Source organism: Jaculus jaculus, chromosome 5 (genome assembly GCF_020740685.1).
Source record: "Jaculus jaculus isolate mJacJac1 chromosome 5, mJacJac1.mat.Y.cur, whole genome shotgun sequence".
NCBI lineage: Eukaryota > Metazoa > Chordata > Mammalia > Rodentia > Dipodidae > Jaculus > Jaculus jaculus.
Window position 1 is genome coordinate 100,339,441 of NC_059106.1, and position 20,154 is coordinate 100,359,594.

A 20,154-nucleotide genomic window follows, 5' to 3' on the forward strand; every position below is an offset into this window, starting at 1 on the left:
GTCTACCTTGTCAGATATTAGAATAGCAACCCCTGCTTGTTTTCTAGGCCCATTTGCTTGAAACACCGTCTTCCAACCTTTCAACCTAAGATAATGTCTATCCTTTGTAGAAAGGTGGGTTTCTTGGAGACAACAAATTGTAGGATTCTGCTTTTTTTTTTCTTTTCTACAGAGGTGCTCCTAGGGTTTGAGTTTCCCTCCTATGGGAGTATTCACGTAGGCTGAGTGGAATAAAATACCAAGCATTATTTCTTATAGACAACTTCCGTATTTATAGACCATAGACCATGTAAATTCCCTCCTCTCCATCACTTTCCTCTTTACACACCTACTTTCCATAATATGTCTCCCTCTTAATTCGTCTCTCTTTTATTTTGATGTCATCATCTTTTCCTCCTATTTTTTTTAAAAATTTTATTCATTAGTTTTGTACTCAGCGAATACAGTCAGTTTGGTACCCTTATTAGTCTCATCCGTGACATACCCCTCCCCTTGGCCCCTCCTTGTTAAAGTATATGGGTTATGCATTCTGGAGTTAGCCCACAATTATGGGTAGGATAAATGTCTCTGCATATCATGACCCAACATGTGGTTCTGACATTCTTTCTGCTCCCTATTCTGCAAAATTTCCCTGAGCCATATTGAGTTCATTTTTGGTGTGCTTCAGTGATGAGGTGTCTTTTCCTCTTATTTTGAGGGTTTTGTGTAAGTAGTACCAGGCATTGTGATGTCATGGATATCCAGGCCATTTTGTGTCAGTGAGATTGCATTGTACACAGTCGTAGTCTTCCTTTGGTGAGTTGCTGTATTTTTAGCCATACTCATTGATCACAAAGCACCAAAGCTTCTGCCATCTTGATCACCGAATCACAACCCCTAGGCCTGTGGTTACAGGCATACATAGCCATGTCTTTTTTTTTTTTCCCCATTTTGGGACTCTGAGACTGAACTCAGGCCCTCATAGTTGCATTAAGCATCCTTATCCTCAAGCCATCTCCCCAAGCCTGGTGTCTGTCATTTTTCTTCTTTTTATTTTTTAAAGAAGTTAATATTTTATTTATTTATTATGTGAAGCAGAGAGCGACAGAGAAAGATGCAGAAAGAGTGAAAGAGCATGTGTGTGCCAGGGCCTCTAGCCACTGCAAATGAACTGCATTCACACACACCGAAAAAAAAAGAAAATCTGGGCATGGTGGTGTATCGAGGCCAGCCTGAGAAACTACATAGTGAATTGGAGGTTAGCCTGGGCTACAGTGAGACCCTACCGTGAAAAACCAAAAAAAGAAAAAAAAATTCAACCAAAAAACACTGGCACTTCAAAAAAGTCATTTATTTATTTATATTATTGGATGTGGACATATTTTGTATGTAAACATCACATTTTGGTATCATCCTTTCCCTCCTCCTTGCCCCTTTTCTGAATAGGTCTTCATCTTTGGGTCAACCCGATGGGGATTATGGGTTATGCATTGTGGTTGGTGGCGGGGGGGGAGGGGAGAAGCAATGTCTCTGGGCAAAATGTCCTAACTTATGGCTCTAACAATCTTTCTACACTCTCTTCGCAAAATTCCCTGAGCCATATTGGGAGCATTTTAAGTCTACTCCAGTGATGGGCACTCTAAGAGCATCTGGATCTCTGGTTTGGTAGGTGTTGAATGTCCTCAGTATCTTTCTCCATCACCCTTGTGCTGATGTCAGCTTAACTAAGAAAGCAGCACTCTTGCTCATTTCCCCCATTCCTCTGAGTTTTCAGCTAGGGCCAGGGTGGAGTGCGCTGGATCATTTATCTCCTCAAGTCTAGTTCTCATCTGAAAAAGAGAAGCATTAGAACCTGGGCCTTGGAAGGTGTCATCGAGATGTTACTTAGTACTCCAGTCACTTCCTTCCAGCACTTTGACACATTCTGAGTCATCCCAAGGTCACTGCCATCTGAAAAGAGAAGATTCTCTACCCAAAGTGAGAGTAGCATTAATATAAAGGTATAATTAAGAGAAGTGCTTACTGTGCAGTTTGATTAGCATAGTATATACATTTTTCCAGACATCAGCAGATGTTATACCCCTAGGACTCATGACTAACCCTGTTTTAAGTTTTCAGTATCAAGGATATATTCCACCCCCCCATGGAGTGGGCCTCCAGTCCAATTGGAGGGCAGTTGGATTCCACCATAACAGACGTGCCACTATTGCACCCGTTGGCTCATTTGGCCTGGCTGGCCAATTATAAGGCTTGCAGTGTCCACTGTTGAGTATCTCCACTGGTGGTATCTCTTTCTCCCATTGAACTACATATAGAATGGCTTCTTCCAGCTTTCTGTCAGCTGGTCTACATGGGGGAGGTTATCAGCTCAGTTCCAGCAGGATTTCTCAGTGGCCTTGCAGACCAAGTATGTGGAATCTTCAGCAATAGGGTCTTACCATCTATTCCTGGTGGGAAACCAAGGGCGTCGGCAATGGCCTATAATGTTTTGGGGGCATCAGGGACTTTCCTGGCCAACAACTGACTGGAAATATCCCATCCCTGGTGCTGAAAATTTTCTAACAACGATCTATCACTCCTGAGTGTTCCATTGTTGGAAACTGGAGGATTCCACATGATTTGTTTGCATCCTCTTAGACTTTGATTATCCCTCCCTCCACCTTTCCTTTATTCAGTCTCTTCCCCTGACCTCACTTTGGGGCTTTCACTCCCATTAATCTATTTTTCTATTTACATATATACATTAAGTACCCTCCTCCCTTCCTTCCTCTTCCCTTTTTGTCTCCTTTTTAATTTACTGGCCTGAGTGTTTTCCTTCTCACACAGAAGCCCAATCATCTGTAGCTAGGATCCACATATGAGGGAGAACATGCGGCGCTTGGCTTTCTGGGCCTGGGTTACCTCACTTAGTGTAATCCTTTCCAGATCCATCCATTTACCTGCAAATTTCATAACTTCATTTTTCTTTACCTCTGAGTAGAACTCCATTTTATAAATGTGCCACATCTTCATTATCCACTCATCAGTTGAGGGACATCTAGGCTGGTTCCATTTCCCGGCTATTCTAAATTGAGCAGCAATAAACATGGTTGAGCACATACTTCTAAGGAAATGAGATGAGTCCTTAGGATATATGTCTAGGAGTGCTATAGCTGGGTCATATGGTAGATCAATCTTTAGCTGTCTTTGGAACCTCCACACTGATTTCCACAGTGGCTGGACCAGATTGCATTCCCACCAACAGTGTAGAAGGGTTCCTCTTTTTCCACAACCCTGCCATCATTTATGATCATTTGTTTTCATTATGATAGCCAATCTGACAGGAGTGAGATGGAATCTCAGTGTAGTTTTAATCTGCATTTCCCTGATGACTAGGGATGTAGAACATTTTTTTTAGATGCTTATACGCCATCTCTATTTCTTCTTTTGAGAACTCTTTATTTACCTCCATAGCCCATGGTTAATTGGCTTGTTTGATTCCTTATTACTTAGCTTTTTGAGTTCTTTGTATATCCTAGATATTAATCCTTTATCAGATATTTTTGATAAGCCCTCCCTCCACCTTTTCTTTACTCAGTCTCTTCCCCTGACCTCACTTTGGGCCTTTTCACCCAAAGTGACTGGCAAAGATTTTTTCCCATTCTGTAGGTTGCCTCTTTGCTTTATTTATTTATTTATTTTTTAATATTTTTTTGTTCATTTTATATTTATTTATTTGAGAGTGACAGACACAGAGAGAAAGACAGATAGAGGGAGAGAGAGAGAATGGGCGCGCCAAGGCTTCCAGCCTCTGCAAACGAACTCCAGACGCGTGCGCCCCCTTGTGCATCTGGCTAACGTGGGACCTGGGGAACCGAGCCTCGAACCGGGGTCCATAGGCTTCACAGGCGAGCGCTTAACCACTAAGCCATCTCTCCAGCCCTACCTCTTTGCTTTATTCACAGTGTACTTTGCAGTACAAAATATTTGTAATTCCATGAGGTCCCAGTGGTTAATCTGTGGTTTTATTGCCTGAGCAATTGGAGTTATATTCAGAAAGTCTTTGCCAAGACCAATATGTTGAAGGGTTTCCCCTACTTTTTCTTCTAGCAGTTTCAGAGTTTCAGGTCTAATGTTAAGGTCTTTAGTCCATTTGGATTTAGTTCTTGTGCATGGAGAGAGAGAGAAGAATCTATTTTCATTCTTCAACAGGTACATATGCAGTTTTCCCAACACCATTTGCTGAAGAGGCTGTCTTTTCTCCAATGAATATTTTTGACATTTTTATCAAATATCCGGTGGCTATGGCTACCTGGACTTATATCTGGGTCCTCTATTCTGTTCCATTGATCTACATGCTTGTTTTTGTGCCAGTACCATGCTGTTTTTGTTACTATAGCTCTGTAGTATAGGTTAAAATCAGGTATGGTGATATCTCCCACCTTGTTTTTGTTTTTCAGTGTTATTTTAGATATTTGAGGTTTTTTGTGATTCTAAGTGAATTTTTGGATTGTTTTTTTCTGTTTCTCTGAAGAATGCCTCTGGAATTTTGATGGGGATTGCATTAAATGTGTAGATTGCTTTTGGTAGGATTGCCATTTTCACAATATTGATTCTTCCAATCCAGAAACAAGGGATGTTTTTATATTTCTTAGTGTCTTCTGCAACTTTTAGCTTGAGTGTTTTATAGTTTTCATTGTAGAGATCCTTTACTTCCTTGGTTAGGTTTATTCCAAGGTACTTTATTTTCTTTGATGCAATTGTGAATGGGAGTGATTCTCTGATTTCATCCTCTGTGTTTTTGTTGTTAGCATATAGGAATGCTACTGATTTCTGTATATATAATTTGTATCCTGCTACATGGCTTTAGGTTTTCACCAGCTCTAACAGTTTGCTAGTAGAGTCTTTAGGGTCCTTTGTATATAGAATCATGTCATCTGCAAATAATGATAACTTGATCTCTTCCTTCCCAATTTGTATCCCTTTTCTGTGTGTCTCTTGCCTTATTGCTATGGCTAAGACATCCAGTACTATATTAAATAAAAGTGGGGACAGTGGACACCCTTGTCTTGTTCCTGATTTGAGTGGGAAAGCTTCCAGTTTTTCCCCATTTAGTAATATGTTGGCTGTAGGCTTATCATAAATAGCTTTTATTATATTGAGGTATGTTCTTTCTCTTCCTAGTCTCCGTAGGACTTTTATCATGAAGGGATGTTGGATTTTGTCAAATGCTTTCTCCGCATCTAATGAGATGATCATATGATTTCAGTCCATTTATATAATGTATTATATCTATTGATTTGTGTATGTTGAACCATCCCTGTATCTCTGGGATAAAGCCTACTTGGTCAGGGTGAATGATTTTTCTGATATATTCTTGTATTCTGTTTGCCAACATGTTGTTGAGAATTTTTCTGTCTATGTACATGAGAGAGATTGGTGTCTAACTCTCTTTTTTTGTTCTATCATGGTGATGCTGGCTTCATAGAAGGAAGTTGATGGGATTCCTTCCTTTTCTATTTTAAGGATTACTTTAAGAAGCAATGGCGTTAGTTCTTTCCTGGAGGTCTGGTAAAAGTCGGCAGTGAATCCATTTGGGCCTTGACAGTTTTTAGTTGGGAGTGTTTTTTTTTTTTTGAGGTAGGGTCTCACTCTAGTTCAGGCTGACCTGGAATTCTCTATGGAGTCTCAGGGTGGCCTCGAACTCATGGCGATCCTCCTACCTCTGTCTCCCGAGTGCTGGGATTAAAGGCGTGTGTCACCACGCCCGGCTTGGGAGATTTTTGATAAGTACTTGGATCTCCATGCTTGTTATAGGTCTAATTAAGTGATTAATCTCATCTTGAATTAATTTAGGTAGGTCATGTAAATGAAGGAAATCATCCACTTCTTTCAGATTTTCCTACTTTGTGGAGTATATGTTTTTATAGTATGTCTTTATGATTTTTTGAATTTCTCTGGCATCTGTTGTGATGTTACCTTTTTCATCTCTAATTTTATTAATTTGTGTCTCTTCTCTCTTTTCATCAGATTTGCTAAGGGTTTATCAATCTTGTTTATCCTTTCAAAGAACCAACTCTTTGTTTCATTGATTCTTTGGATTGTTTTTTTGTCTTTTGTTTCTCTTTCATTAATTTCTGCCCTAATCTTTATTATTTCTCCCCCTCTACTGAGTTTTGGTTTGCCTTGTTCTTCTTTTTCAAGGCTTTAAGGTGAAGCTTTAGGTCATTTACTTGTGACCTTTCTAATTTCATTTTTTTTTAAAAAAATGTTTATTTTTATTTATTTACTTGAAAGCGACAAGGAGAAAGAGAGAGAGCGAGCGAGAGAGAGAGGGAGAGAGAAAAAGAGAGAGAGAGAGAATGGGCATGCCAGGGCCTCCAGCCACTACAAATGAACTCCAGACGCATGCGCCCCCTTGTGCATCTGGCATATGTGGGTCTTGGGGAATCGAACCTTGAACTGGGGTCCTTAGCCTTCACAGGCAAGCACTTAAACACTAACCCATCTCTCCAGCCCTCTAATTTCTTAATATAGGCACTTAAAGCTGTAAATTTATGTCTTACGACTGCCTTCATTGTGTCCCAGAGATTTTGGTATGTTGTGTTCTCATTATCATTTGACTCTATAAATTTTTTGATTTCCTTCTTGATTTTTTTTCATTGACCCAATCATCATTTAGTAGTGTTTTGTTTAATTTCCATGATTTTGTGTATGCTTTATAGCCTTTCTTTTATCCATTTGTAGTTTGATTCCATTGTGGTCAGATAGAATGCAAGGAATTATTTCAACTTTCCTGTATTTGTTAACATTTGCTTTGTGTCCTAGTATATGGTCTATTTTAGAGAATGTTCCATGTATTGCTGAAAAGAATGTATATTCCTCAGCATTTGGATGAAATGTCCTGTAGATATCAGTAAGGTCCATTCCTTATTTGACATCATTTAGTCCAGATGCCTCTCTATTTTTTCCCGGGATGACCTGTCAAATTATATGACAGTGGGGTGTTGAAGTCACCCAGTACCACTGTGTTTGGTGTTATCTGTGACCTTAGTTCTAATAGCGTTTGTTTGATGACTTTGGGAGCCCCCATGTCAGGTGAAGATATGTTTAGGATTGAAATGTCCTCCTGTTGGAGGGTGCCTTTAATCAATATAAAGTGACCTTCCTTAAGTTTCTTAACTAATGTTGGACTGAAGTCTACCTTATCAGATATTAGGATAGCAACCCCTGCTTGTTTTCAAGATCCATTTGCTTGAAACACTGTTTTCCAACTTTTCACCCTAAGATAGTGTCCATGATTTCTAGAAAGGTGGGTTTCTTGGAGGGAACAAATTGAAGGATCCTGCTTTATAACCCAGTCTGCGAACCTATGCCTTTTGGTTGGGGCATTGAGGCCGTTGACATTAAGAGATAATCTTGAAAGGTGTGTATTCATTTTTGCCATTTTTTGTAGTTCTTCCCCTTTTACCTTTGCTCTCTTGTATTAACTAGTATTTGAGTATTGTTTGTTTTTCCCCAGTTCCTTATATGTGTGCTTTTCTTTTTCTTTAGCATGGAGGATTCTTTCAAGTATTTTCTGTAGAGTTGGTTCTGTCTTCAAATACTCCTTTAGCTTGCTTTTTTCATGGCATGACCTTATTTCTCCATTTATTTGAATGTATAGTTTTGCAGAATAAAGTGACCTTTGTTGACAGTTGTTATCTTTCAGGACTTGGAATACTCAAGCCCTTCTGGCTTTTAAAGTTTGTGTTGAGTAATCTACTGTAATCCTGATAGGCTTGCCTTTGTAGGTAACTTGATTTTTTTCTCTGAGTGCTTTCAATAATTTTTTTTTTTTTTGGTTTATGTGTTTGGTAGTTTGATTATAATATGGCGAGGAGAGGTTCTTTCCAGGTTTTGTCTGGCTGGTGTTCTAAAGAATTCCTGTATCTGCATTGGCACCTCTTTCCCAATTTGGGGGAAGTTTTCTTCTATGATTTTGTTGAAGATGCCTACTATGCCTTTGGAGTGAAATTCTTCTCCTTCTACTATGCCCTGAGTTCTTATGTTTGATCTTTTCATAGTGTCCCAAATATCTTGAAATTCCCACTCATACTTTTCTATTAGTTTGTCTTTCTCTTTGCTGGACTGTATTAGATCTGCCACCTGGTCTTCTAGCTTAGGTATTCTGTCCTCTCCTTCATCCATTCTACTGGTGAGATTTTCTAGAAAGGTTTTATATCATTGACTGTGTTCTTCATTGCTAGTAATTCTGACTGGTTTTTCTTTATTATTTCTATTTCCTTATTTATGTCTAGTATTGACCTCTTTATTTCATTAAATTTGTGTCCTGTGTTTTCTTTGATTCCTTTGATTTCCTTTGTCATGCCTTTGATTTCTTCTTTGACTTCTTTGAACATATTTATAATCATTCTTTTGAAATCTTTCTCAGGCATTTCCTCTAACTCGTTATCAGTGGAGGTCATTTCTGATGCATTAATACTTTTTGGTGGATTTATATTGTCTTGATTTTTGGTGTTTCTTGTGTTATAATGTGTATATATTTTTGTATCCTGGATTATTTAATGATTGGATTTTCTAGTTAGCTGGGTATTATTAGATGCATCAACAATATGATGTTATATAAGTTCAGGTTAGGAGCTTAAGGCATTAAGTGTAACTCTCAAGACTCTCAGAGTATCTACACAAGTGACCCTAGGTGTTGGGTTTGCTTGCTATGAGAGTATTCAAGTAGGCTAAGAGGAACAAAACACAGGCAGATTCTAAAATTTAACTAAACAATGTACACTTTCAATGAAAAACAGCTCAGAGTATTTATCCAAGAATAGGTATTATGACATCCAGATCCTCTAACTGTCTAACTGTGGTGCCTCACCCACACCCTTAATCCTGACAAGGAGTTTAAGACTTCTGATCTGTTGAGGGTTCTAAGTCAGCTTGTGACCAGGTGAGACCCTTCCGTGGTGTAATCCCTATTACCTGTGCTCCTGCTTGGGTCCCGCTGTAGGTTCAAGTAGGCGTGGCCAGGTCCCTGGACCGCTGCTCTATTCGCTGGAGCTGGGCACAGGTGATGGGGGAGAAAGGGAGCCAGTGCTGCTCTAGTTCTCTTGCTGTTCCACGTGTTCTTCTCCCTTGTGATCTGCTCCCCCCTTGTTCACTGCCGCTGTCCCTTCACATTTCTTGATTTTGCAGAGAGCTCCTGTGTGAGTGGAAAATCTCCTCACCTGGCTTTTCCTGTGGCTCAAGCTGAGCCTGGCGGCTTTCTTGTGGTCTGCCGCTGCTGCTGTGGTAGGCGGACCTGCCAGAGCTGGTTCTGTTGGCCCTTGTGGGCCCTGGATGTTCTGAGTCTCTCCTTCTCTGCTGACCTTTCAATTTCCTATACACCTCACTTTTTAGTAAAAGTGTGTATTTTGCTGAGTTTTTTTTTTTTTGCTTTTTCCCCTCTAGTCTACTTTGGCGTAGTACCTGCGCTGCCATCTTAACCGGAGGTCTCATGGCCACTTTCCTAAGTGCCATAGGTTTATGGAAGCTCATTGAACTAATGCATGGTTGTTTCACTGTTCAGTGCATCGGTTAAATTTTTTCTAAGTTAACATTTGAATGTTGTATTTTTTAATTTCTTTGGAGATAAGGTCTTGCTATGAAACCTTAGCTGGCCAAGAGCTCATTACATGAAAGAGGTGGCCTCAAGCAGGTAGTGATCCTCTGCCTCTGCACTCTGAGTGCTATGATTGCAGGCCGGAGCCACAGTATCTGCGTAATGTTCAATATTAAAAAAATACATCAAGGACAAAAAAATGCTTGTGAGTCATTGATAAAATCAGTTTTATTTTATGGACTTAGGGAGGAGATATTGCCTGGGGATTGGGGGGTGTCTAATATCTAGGCACTCAGGCCTCTGACTTCTGGTTCTCTCTTACTTATTTACTTATTTATTTATTTGACAGAGAAAGAGGTATGTAGGGAGGGGGGGGAGGGAGTAAGGGAGAGGGAAGGAATGAATGGGTGCGCCAAGGCCTCTAGCCACTGTAAACAAACTCCAGATACATGGGCCCCCTTGTGCATCTGGCCAATGTGGGTCCTTGAGAATTGAACCTGGGTCCTTTGGCTTTGCAGGCAAACGCCTTGACGGCTAAGCCATCCCTCAAGCCCTTTTTTTTTTTTTTTTTTTTAAGCAGGCTTAATCCACTTTTATTTTTTTTCTGTATAAAACCCTTATGTGGTAGCCACAGCTGGAGCCTGGGTCCTCTGCACTGAGACTCTGGTGTGGGTTTTCACAAGATGGCCAGTGAATTCCTGGTAAGGAGACTTGGTGAACACAGTCTCTTTCCAGAGGTGAGGGGCCAAATAGCTGTAGGTCTTAGAGATGGCGTCAAAAGTGGCCTTAGCAACGTTGCCCAGGGTGGCAGTGCAGCCCCTGGCTGAAGTGTAGCAGTCATCAATACCAGCCATCAGCAGCAGCTTCTTGGGCTCGGGGGCAGAGACAATGCCAGTGCCCCTAGGGGCAGGGATAAGGCGCACCAGCACAGAACCACAGCGGCCTGTCACTTTACAGGGGACTGTGTGGGGCTTGCCGATCTTGTTCCCCCAGTAGCCTCTCTGGACAGGCACAGTGGAGAGCTTGGCCAAGATGATGGCCCCTCGGATGGCAGTGGCTACCTCCGTAGAGCACTTGACACCCAGGCCGACGTGACTGTTGTAGTCCCCAATGGCGACAAAAGCCTTGAACCTGGTACGCTGACCAGCGCGAGTCTGCTTTTGCACTGGCATGATCTTCAAAACCTCAGCCTTAAGGGACGCGCCCAAGAAGAAATCAATAATCTCAGACTCCTTGATGGGCAGGGAGAATAGATAGATCTCCTCCAGGGATTTGATCTTCATGTCTTTGACCAGGCGTCCCAGCTTAGTCATGGGGATCCACTCCTTGTCTTCGGCTTTGCCTCCAAGAGCCCCGCGGCCTGGCCCCGACCACGGCCACACCCACGACCTCGACCCCGGAGACCACTGCCTAAACCTCTAGGGAAGCCGGGCGGCCTCCCAGGCCCGGGCCCGGGTCCTCCGGGCCCTCCCGCTGCACCGGCGTCATCCGCCATTTGGTGTTTTCCCGAGGAAGAAGCTTTTTTTTACTTATTAATCAGAAAGTGTGTGTATATGTGTGGAAGGGGGTATCCAGCATGCACAAATGTGGGGACTTCTGTGAGTCAGCACCTCACTCCTATTTTTTCCGTCTGTCTCCATCCTCTTCTGGGCCATTTGAAAGCAGACACTTTTTCTTTTATCTCATGCAAACTTGGCAGCTTTTTAAAAAATCATTACCTATGAATCATTGGATCACATATGCTTAAAAGAGAGAAATTTGTACCTGTGAAATCCAACAAGCCTAGGACAAAGTATATTTGTTTCTTTTAAAGCCATTTTTAGTTTGGTCTTGCATTGTCTAAATTTAGACTACTTTTTCCAAGTTGCGTGGGTGGTAGCAGAGAGCAGTTGTGACCCCTTCGGTTATGAGTTAAAAGAGAAAATATGGGAATAAAGCTAAAAGTAGACCCTCAAGAGAGGTCCTTCTTGGAGGGACTTGTCCTAAATGGGACAAGGTAGGGTAAGAAGAAAAACCAGTGGTTGTTCTCTCCTTCTGCCTCTGCTACGAGACTTGGCCTATGCAGGATATAGTGAGAGTATATCTGGCTTTGGAATCCAGAATTTCAATATTAAAACACACTAAAAATTTAATAAAGAAATATTAATAAATATTAGAATGTTAGCAATAAACATTGTTATTACCAAATTATTGATATTCTTCATTGAATCTTATAAATTGGATACTTTATTTTATTGTTATTGATATTTAATTTCTTTACTTTTTGGTTTTTAATTAAATATTTATTTATTAGCAAGTGAGTGAGAGAGAGAGAGAGAAAGTCAGAGAAAGACAGACAGAGAGAGAGAATGAATGGGCTATTGCAAACAAACTCCAGATGCATGTGCCACCTTGTGCATGTGGCTTGTATGGTGTAGTCAACAGCTTTAGGTCACCGAGATGAACTTTCAAACCAGGCAGGTTATGGAGGAAGGGATATTTTCTGAAGCTTACAGATCTAGGGAAAGTTCCGTAATGGCAGAAGAAGCTGGCCTGCTTTTATAGGCCTAAGCAGAGAGAGAAAAGGCCACAAGCCAACAAATCCCCAAAGCCACACCATACACAAGAACACTTAGGAATTCCAGGTGGAATTTAGCACTTTGTATATCTTTTCAGACTGGAATTTCAAATCCACCACCACACCTTAGGGCTGGACCCTAAGATCTGACCAGTGATACTTCCTCCACCCAGGTGGCTGTAAACTTACAAAGCTTTAATAAAACTCCTGAATCTATTGGGAGACATTTATTCAAACTACCACATTTTGCTCCTGGCCCCCAATAGATTCATAACCATCTTACATTGTAAATTGTATTCAGTCCATATTTAAAGGCTTCTGAAGCTGGGCGTGGTGGCGCACGCCTTTAATCCCAGCACTCGGGAGGCAGAGGTAGGAGGATTGCCATGAGTTCGAGGCCACCCTGGATTCCGTAGTGAATTCCAGGTCAGCCTGGGCTAGAGTGAGACCCTACCTCAAAACCACCCCCCCAAAAAAAGGTTTCCACAGTCTTTACCAACTTTGGATAATCCCAAAGTCCCACATCTCCTATGAGATTTAAGATTGTCTCGTAGCTGTGAGTCCTATAAAATCAAGCAAGTTATATACTTTCAACATATAAAGGAGCAGAGTAAACATTTTAAACTGGTATAAGGCATAACAGAGATAGACTACAATAATGCAAACAACAACTACAAGCAAACATCAAACTTCTGCAGTTCAAATCCAATATCATAACCAGTGACTAGACAGTCTCTGGATTTTCTCATTTGTCCCTGAAGCTGGGCAGAGTAGCCAGAGAAACCTTCCATCCTAGGACAACAGTGTGTTCCATGGTAGCCCTTGTACAGTCATGGTATATCCAAAACATCCTTGAGTCTCTATGTAAACTGTGGTCTATTTTCCAAAGGCTCTTCCAGCCTATCAGGGCCATCATGACTTGCCTCATGCCACATGTAAGCAGTGACTCCTGGAACTGTATGTAATTCATGACTACACCATGTGTTTTTCATACTTCTGAAACCAATACCAGGTGTGAGGACACAGCCATATTCTTTTTTTTTTTTTGGTTTTTCAAGGTAGGGTCTCACTCTAGACTAGGCTGACCTGGAATTCACTATGGAGTCTCAGGGTGGCCTAGAACTTATGGCGATCCTCCTACCTCTGCCTTCTGAGTGCTGGGATTAAAGGCATGCGCCGCCACGCCCGGCTTGACACAGCCATATTCTTAATTCAGGGATGGAATGTATCATGAAGTTGGAAAACAGGTTTCTTCTCTCCAGTCAACTCTTTTCCAAAAGGTTGAATTTTTATCATAGTCTTTCCTGTCAGGCACCTTCTCCATTTTTTCCTAAGAGAAAGTGCATGTGCATGAAAGAGAGAATTGGTGTGCCGGGGTCTCAGCCACCGCAATCGAACTCCAGACTCAAGCACCACCTAGGGGGCATGTGCGTGTGACCTTTAATCTTGCACTTTAGATGTTAATGTGTTTGACAGTAGCAGCTTCAGTAACCTCAAACCAGTTTCAGTGCCCATATTTTTGTTAAGGTTTTTTTTTTTTTAATTTGTTTATTTGCAAGAAGAGAGAGACAGAGAGAGAATGGGCATTCCAGGGTCTCTGGCCATTGCAAATGAACTCCAGGTGCATGTGCCCTTTGTACATCTGGCATACGTGAGTCCTGGGGAATTGCACCAGGGTCCTTTGGCTTCATAGGCAAATGCCTTAACCACTGAGCCATTTCTCCAGCCCTCAGTGCCTGTAATTTTAACATGTTTGAGTTTTCTAATGTAAAATTTTAAATCCTTCAGTCCAATATCTTTAGCCATGCTTATCAGTTCGTTACAAATTTAACCTTGATCAACTTCTCTGGTCCTGAACAGAACATAGCCAGCCCTTATGCCCATAGCCCACTTTGAACAAAGTCCTCTGTAGTCTTTCCTTCTGGTTAGAATCTTTATAAGCCAAGCCTCCAAGTCCTATTTTCTCTGCACTTAGCATTTTCAACTCTCATCAGTCCATAATACTTGCCTTACCACTCCAGAAGGCATCTTCAGTTGTAAGCATTAAGTCTATGACCATTTCTCCAAAACACAAGTTATGAAAGACCAAAATCCACATAGTCAGATTCATCTTATCCCACATTCTGGTACTAATTTCTGCAGAAGACAGCCTTAGGAGACACAGTTATGGAGAAAGAGGTATTTATTGAAGCTTTAGAAGAAGTTCCATAAAGACAAAAGAAGCTGGCCCACTTTTATGTGTTCAAGCTAAGAAAGAAAATGACACAAGCCAAAAAAATGTGAAAGCCACACCATGCACAAACACACTTAGAAATTGCAGGAAGAACTCAACACTTTGTATATCTTTAGACTGAAATTTCAAATCCACCACCACACCTTAGGGCTGTACCCCAAGTTCCATCCAGTGACACCTCCTCAACCCAGGTGGATGGGAATCTAAAAAGCTTTAATAAAACTCTTAAATCTATTGGGGGACATTTATTGAAACTACCACATGTGGGTGCTGGGGAATTGAACCTGGGTCCTTAGGCTTTGCAGGCAAATGCTTTAACGACTAAGTCATCTCTCCAGCCCTTTTTAGAATTTTGTTTTTTTTAAGGTAAGATCTCACTCTAGACCAGGCTGAACCTGGAATTCACCTGGAGGTCTCAGGGTGACATTGAACTCATGGTTATCCTCCTACCTCTGCCTCCCAAGTGCTGAGATTAAGGGCGTGTGCCACCACTGGCCTATTTTTTTTTTAAATTAAGAACATGCTTTTTTTGAGGCAAGCTCAATAGACTGGCCAGTTTTTTATGTGAGAGAGGGAGAGAGAGAGGGAGAGAATTGGTGTGCCAGGGCTTCCAGCCACTCCACTTGAACCCCAGACATATGCATCCCCTTGTGTGCATGTGTGACATTGTGCATTTGCGTCACTGTGCATCTGGTTTATGTGGGACCTGGAGAATCGAGATGAGTCCGTAGGCTTCACAGGCAGGTGCCTTACCTGCTAAGCCATTTCTCCAGCCTAAGAATAAACTTTGTATGGTTACATCATGTGTTGGTACCACTTTTTCCCTCCTTTTTTCTCCCATTCTGCTGGGGGCCCTCCTCAGTAGGGTGTTGGTATTCCCCATGGGGTTATGAGTTTTGTGTTGTGGGAGCAGCAGTCAGTTATTGGGGTCAGGCAATGCCTCTGGGTAGGACATCGCAGCCTGTGGCTTTTCCAATCTTTCCTCCCCCTTTTCTACAAATTTTCTGAGCCTTGATGGGTGTGTTTTAAGTCTACTTCAGTGATGAGCTCTTAGGAGCCGCTGGATTTCTGCTTTGGTATGTGTTGTATATCCTCAGTGTATGTCTCCTTCAGCCTGGTGCTGATTATTAGGTTAACCATGAAAGAAGTACTCTTGCTCATCTCCCCAATTCCTCTGTGGTTTCACCTAGGTCTTTTCTGGAAAGTAAGGGGGTGGTTTAGCTCCTTGGGTCTAGCTAACTTCTGGAAAAGACAGATTCTTCAACAGAGAGTGAAGTTAGCATAGGTTAAGTAGGATAAGTGTTATTAATTTAAGGAGATTTTGATGGATGTACCCCTCATTTAGCTGAAGACTAATGAGAGCTTGACGTTAGAGAGCATAATCTTTGTCTCCATAGCATTCTGATTTGGTTCCCAGTTCCAGATATGGGTTTGTTTCCACTGAGCAGATCTCTTAGCCAATCAGAACACCATTGGTTACCCTCCAAGGATCATTTCATCTAAATTCATCAGGGATATGGGGTTATAATTTTCATTCCTTGTTGTATCTCTCTCTCTGGTTTTGGTATTAGGGTGATGCTAGCTTCATAAAAGGAGTTGGGGAGCATTCTTGTTCTCTGATTATATGAAACAGTTTGAGAAAAATTGGTTTCAGTTCTTCAGTGAAGGTTTGATGGAATCTGGCTGAGAAGCTATATGGTCTTAGACTTCTTTGGGGGGAGGCTTAAAATATTTTTTTTATTAACAACTTGATTGTGAACAATATTTCATGGTAACCCCCTCCCCCCTTTGAAACTCCACTCTCCATCATATCCCTTCCCCTCTCAATCAGTCTCTCTTGTATTTTGATGCCATAATCTTTTCCTCCTATTCTGATGGTCTTATGTAGGTAGTGTCAGGTACTTTGAGGTCATGGATATCCAGGCCATCTTGTGTCTAGAGGAGCACATTGTAATGAGTCTTACCCTTCCTTTGGCTCTTACATTCTTTTGCCACCTCTTCTGCATTGGACCCTGAGCGTTGGAAGGAGATAGAAGGGTCCATTTTTCTGATCCATCCTGTTAACTTGATCTTTTAATGGCTGAGTTAAGACCATTGATATTTAAGGTTATAACTGTGAGGTATGATTAAATCCCTGCCATGATGGGGTGCTTTATGAGGTTTGATGCTCTCTTGTGCTTTGTACCTTTTTGAGCCTGCTCTAGTTTTAGTTACTGTGATCTGCTTCTTGTCTGGTCTTGAGATTGGTTGTTTGACTTTTGTCTGTGGAGTATTCTCTGTAGGTTTGGCTTTATGTTCATTTAATCATAGAGCTGGCTTTCATTATGGAAAGTTTTCCTTTCACTGTCTATAATGAGGGATACTTTTGCTGGGTACTACATCAAAAAAAAAAATCACACACGCACAAAAAAAAGTTTGATGTAGTAGTTTGTGTTGGAAGCCATAGTTTTTTAGACTTTGAAGTGCTTCACATTTCAGGCCCTGGCTTTCAGCATTTCCAATGAGAAGTTTGAGGCAATTCTGATGGGATTGCCTTTGTATGTAGTGAGTTGTTTCTCTCTTGCTGCTTTTAGCACTTTCTCTTTGTTTTCGTTGTTAAGAGTTTTAACTATGATGTGCCTTGGAGAGTTTCTTCTTTGGTCCTGTCTGTTTGGTGTTCTATGACCTTCTTGTATCTGGATGGGCCTCTCTTTTGCCAGATTGGAAAAATTTTCTTGAATAATTTTGTTGAATATATTGATGCAAGTTCAAGGCTACTTTGACCTAAAGAGCAGGACCCTGTCTATAAAAAAAAAAAAAAAAAGAGGAGGGGGAAGAGTAGAGAGTAGACTGAGCCTCAAAGAGATTAAGGAACTTGTCTAGTTTGTTAAGTTTAAGAGGAGATAATAAGTATTGCAGTAGTGGGCACAATTCGCCTGGATGGCTCGTTTGTAGCTGACAGAATCCACTGTTAGTGAAGACTGTTCATGGCCTTTTTCCTCAGCAGGTTTCACAGCACTTTCCAGCACCATGATCGCTAGCCAGCAGAGAGGAAAATTCCTCCTCAGTTCCACTGATTTCTCAGGTCCTGCAACTAAAGCATATGGTGTCTTTAGCAATAGTGTTGTACTGTGTAGTTCTGGTGGGTAACAAAGAGCCTTGGCCATAACCTATATTGTTTGATTGTTCTCAGGGGCCTCCCTGACCAATACCTCTCTGGGAGGTATCTCACCCCTAGCATTGGGATTTTTCTGTAACAATCTATGGCTGTTGGGTATAGCATTATCCACCACCACAGGGTACTTCTGCCCAGATTTTCTCCCTCTCTCCCTCTCTCCCTCCCTCCCTCTCTTTTCACACACACACACATACAGTTTTGGCATAGTGTTTGTATGTGTATAGCTCTGTATAATTTTAGCATACATATAATCTTGAATAGCAATAGCCATAATAAAGACATTAGTTAAACCATCACTTAGGACTCCTTTGTGTTACTTTTCTATAGCCATTCGTTATCCCCAATTTATATCCCTGTTGTAGCCCGTTCCATGTTGCTGGAATAAACATCCAACCAGACACAGTTTATGAGAAGGGATTTATTTCAGGCTTACAGAATCCAGGGGAACACCATAAATGTTGGAAGAAGCTGGCTGCCTTTCATAGACTCAAGCAGAGTGACACTACCAACAGCCAATACCATAAGCAAGCACATACCACCAGAGCTCAAACTGCTCTCTTCACACATTTGGGTTGATAACAAGATCCAACCCCAAACACACCTTAGGGCTGGAACCCAGGATCTACTCCACTGACACCTCCTCCAGCTTGGCTACTGGAGACCCAAGTTTAAAGCTTTTATTTTAATAAAACACCTGAGTCTCTGGGGCCATACAGTCACACTATCACATTCAAACTACCACAGACCCCCCAAATGTAATTATTCTTCATCTATATGATTATGCTATTTCTTAATTATTCCAAAAGTGAGTCCATGAAATGTGAATGTTTCTGAGACTTACTTTTTTTCATTTAGCCTAATTTCCTTGAGGGTCATTAAAGTTGTGTGTGGCAGTAGTTATTCCTTTTTACTACTGAGTAGTACCAATAGCATGCCTGTATCATAGCTTCACTCTTCATGCACTGAAAGACATATGCATGGTTTTCAGTTCTTAAATATTAGGAAAAAGGCTATGGCTACCTGTGTATATTTTCCTGTATGAAAATAAGCTGTCTTTTCTCTGTGAAAAATGTCTAAGATTCCAATTGCTGGATTACATGGTAAATCTATGTTTTTTTAATTTTAAAAAGTGTTGCCAAGTATTTTGTAGGTTGTAGTACTATTCCATATTTTTACCAATAGTATTTGTTCACATCCTACTAGGATCTGGTATGCTCCATCTAGCCTTTAGGATGGTTATGTAGATGACTTTTTGCCCCTTTTCCTGACAAACGTGTGTAATCTGTGCTTAGCTCACCAACTACTGGCAAGTCAATTCTGTGATTTTCAAACACTTCCCTAACCTCATAACCTGGTTTATCTTTTCTTCCTTCCTAGCTTGGGCTGGTCCCAGGGTCCATCACAAGTCTACCATTTTCCTAATTCTGGGGAATGGCACCAAGCTAAGCTTTCCATTCCAAGCATCATCACTTTGTACAGTCCATTTGTTTACCTTGGTGACTCTCTGTTGTCTTTGGTAGATACTGCTCCAAATGTGTCCCACCATCATGGAGGCCTTTCCTCTCAGATGGCCTCACCTCTCAGTAAGACTGAGACCATCCAGCTTGAAGCTCCTCAGCCTCTTTCTTCATATCAACATCTCTCTGCATCTTCTGTTTTCATCTCATGTCCTTCTGTTTCTTGTGAGGGTCCATAAGTAGAGATTTTCAAGAATATGTTTTGGTTGAGTATCCCAGTGACTTAGAAGGTCATTACAGATTCTCAATTAGCCTGATTTCTGTTGTGTTTGTATTCTCTCACAGAGCTAGAACAGAATTTTTGTTTTTATTACTTAGTATGTAGCCTTATTATTATTTGGTTTGGTCTTTCAATATATGAATGTGTGGTGTGTGTGTGTGTGTGTGTGTGTGTGTGTGTGTGTGTGTATGTAGGTGTGGTGTGCCAGGGCCTCTTGGTTGCCACTGTACCTCCAGTTTATGGAATAATACCACCCACATTCAGGGAGGGCTATCTCCTCTTAGTAACTTCTCAGTGGAAACTCCCTCATAGAGTCACCCAGAGGTGTGATTTACTGGTCCTATAGGCACATTTCAACCCAGTTGTTGCAGTCCAGCAGTGGCTGCCTGCAGGCTGAGGAGTCTGAGAAGCCAGGATCTGCTCAGTCCATGAGGCTGGATGATTTAGTAGTCCTAATCTGCTCTTGAAGGCCTGGAGGATTCCAATGTCAATGGGGGATGGCAACAACAGGGTGCCATTTTCAGAGAGAGGCAGGAAACAAGGGCTTTTTTGCCCTGGAACTTATATGTAGGGTGCCACAGAGGGGCTACCCTCTCTTTCCACTTCAGTTAATTCTTCCTGGAAATGCACTCCCAGACCTGCCCAAAAGGCATATCTCTTGCTTGGTTCCTGATTTGATTATGTTGATAATAGAAATTAATTCACAATTGGATTTGTGACATTTTCATAACGTACATAGTTTATTTTGATCATATTAATTCCCTGTTACCTTCTTGTATTGCCCCTCCCAGTTAATTTTTTTTTTTGAGGACCCTCCATGCTGTTTTCCACAATGGCTGTATTAATTTAGATTCTTATCCAGGGTGTAAGGGATCCTTTTTTCTATATCCTACATCCCTGTCAGCACATGC

At 41.3% G+C, this 20,154-nt stretch overlaps 1 protein-coding gene and 1 pseudogene across 5 annotated transcripts in view; one reads left to right on the forward strand and one right to left on the reverse strand.

The window, feature by feature from the left end:
- The window catches only part of Dnajc6 (DnaJ heat shock protein family (Hsp40) member C6), a 208,100-nt gene that overhangs the window by 35,537 nt on the left and 152,409 nt on the right, over positions 1-20,154 (forward strand). The gene's annotated exons all lie outside the window — the stretch shown is intronic.
- Positions 10,129-11,061, reverse strand: LOC123460635 (annotated as a pseudogene).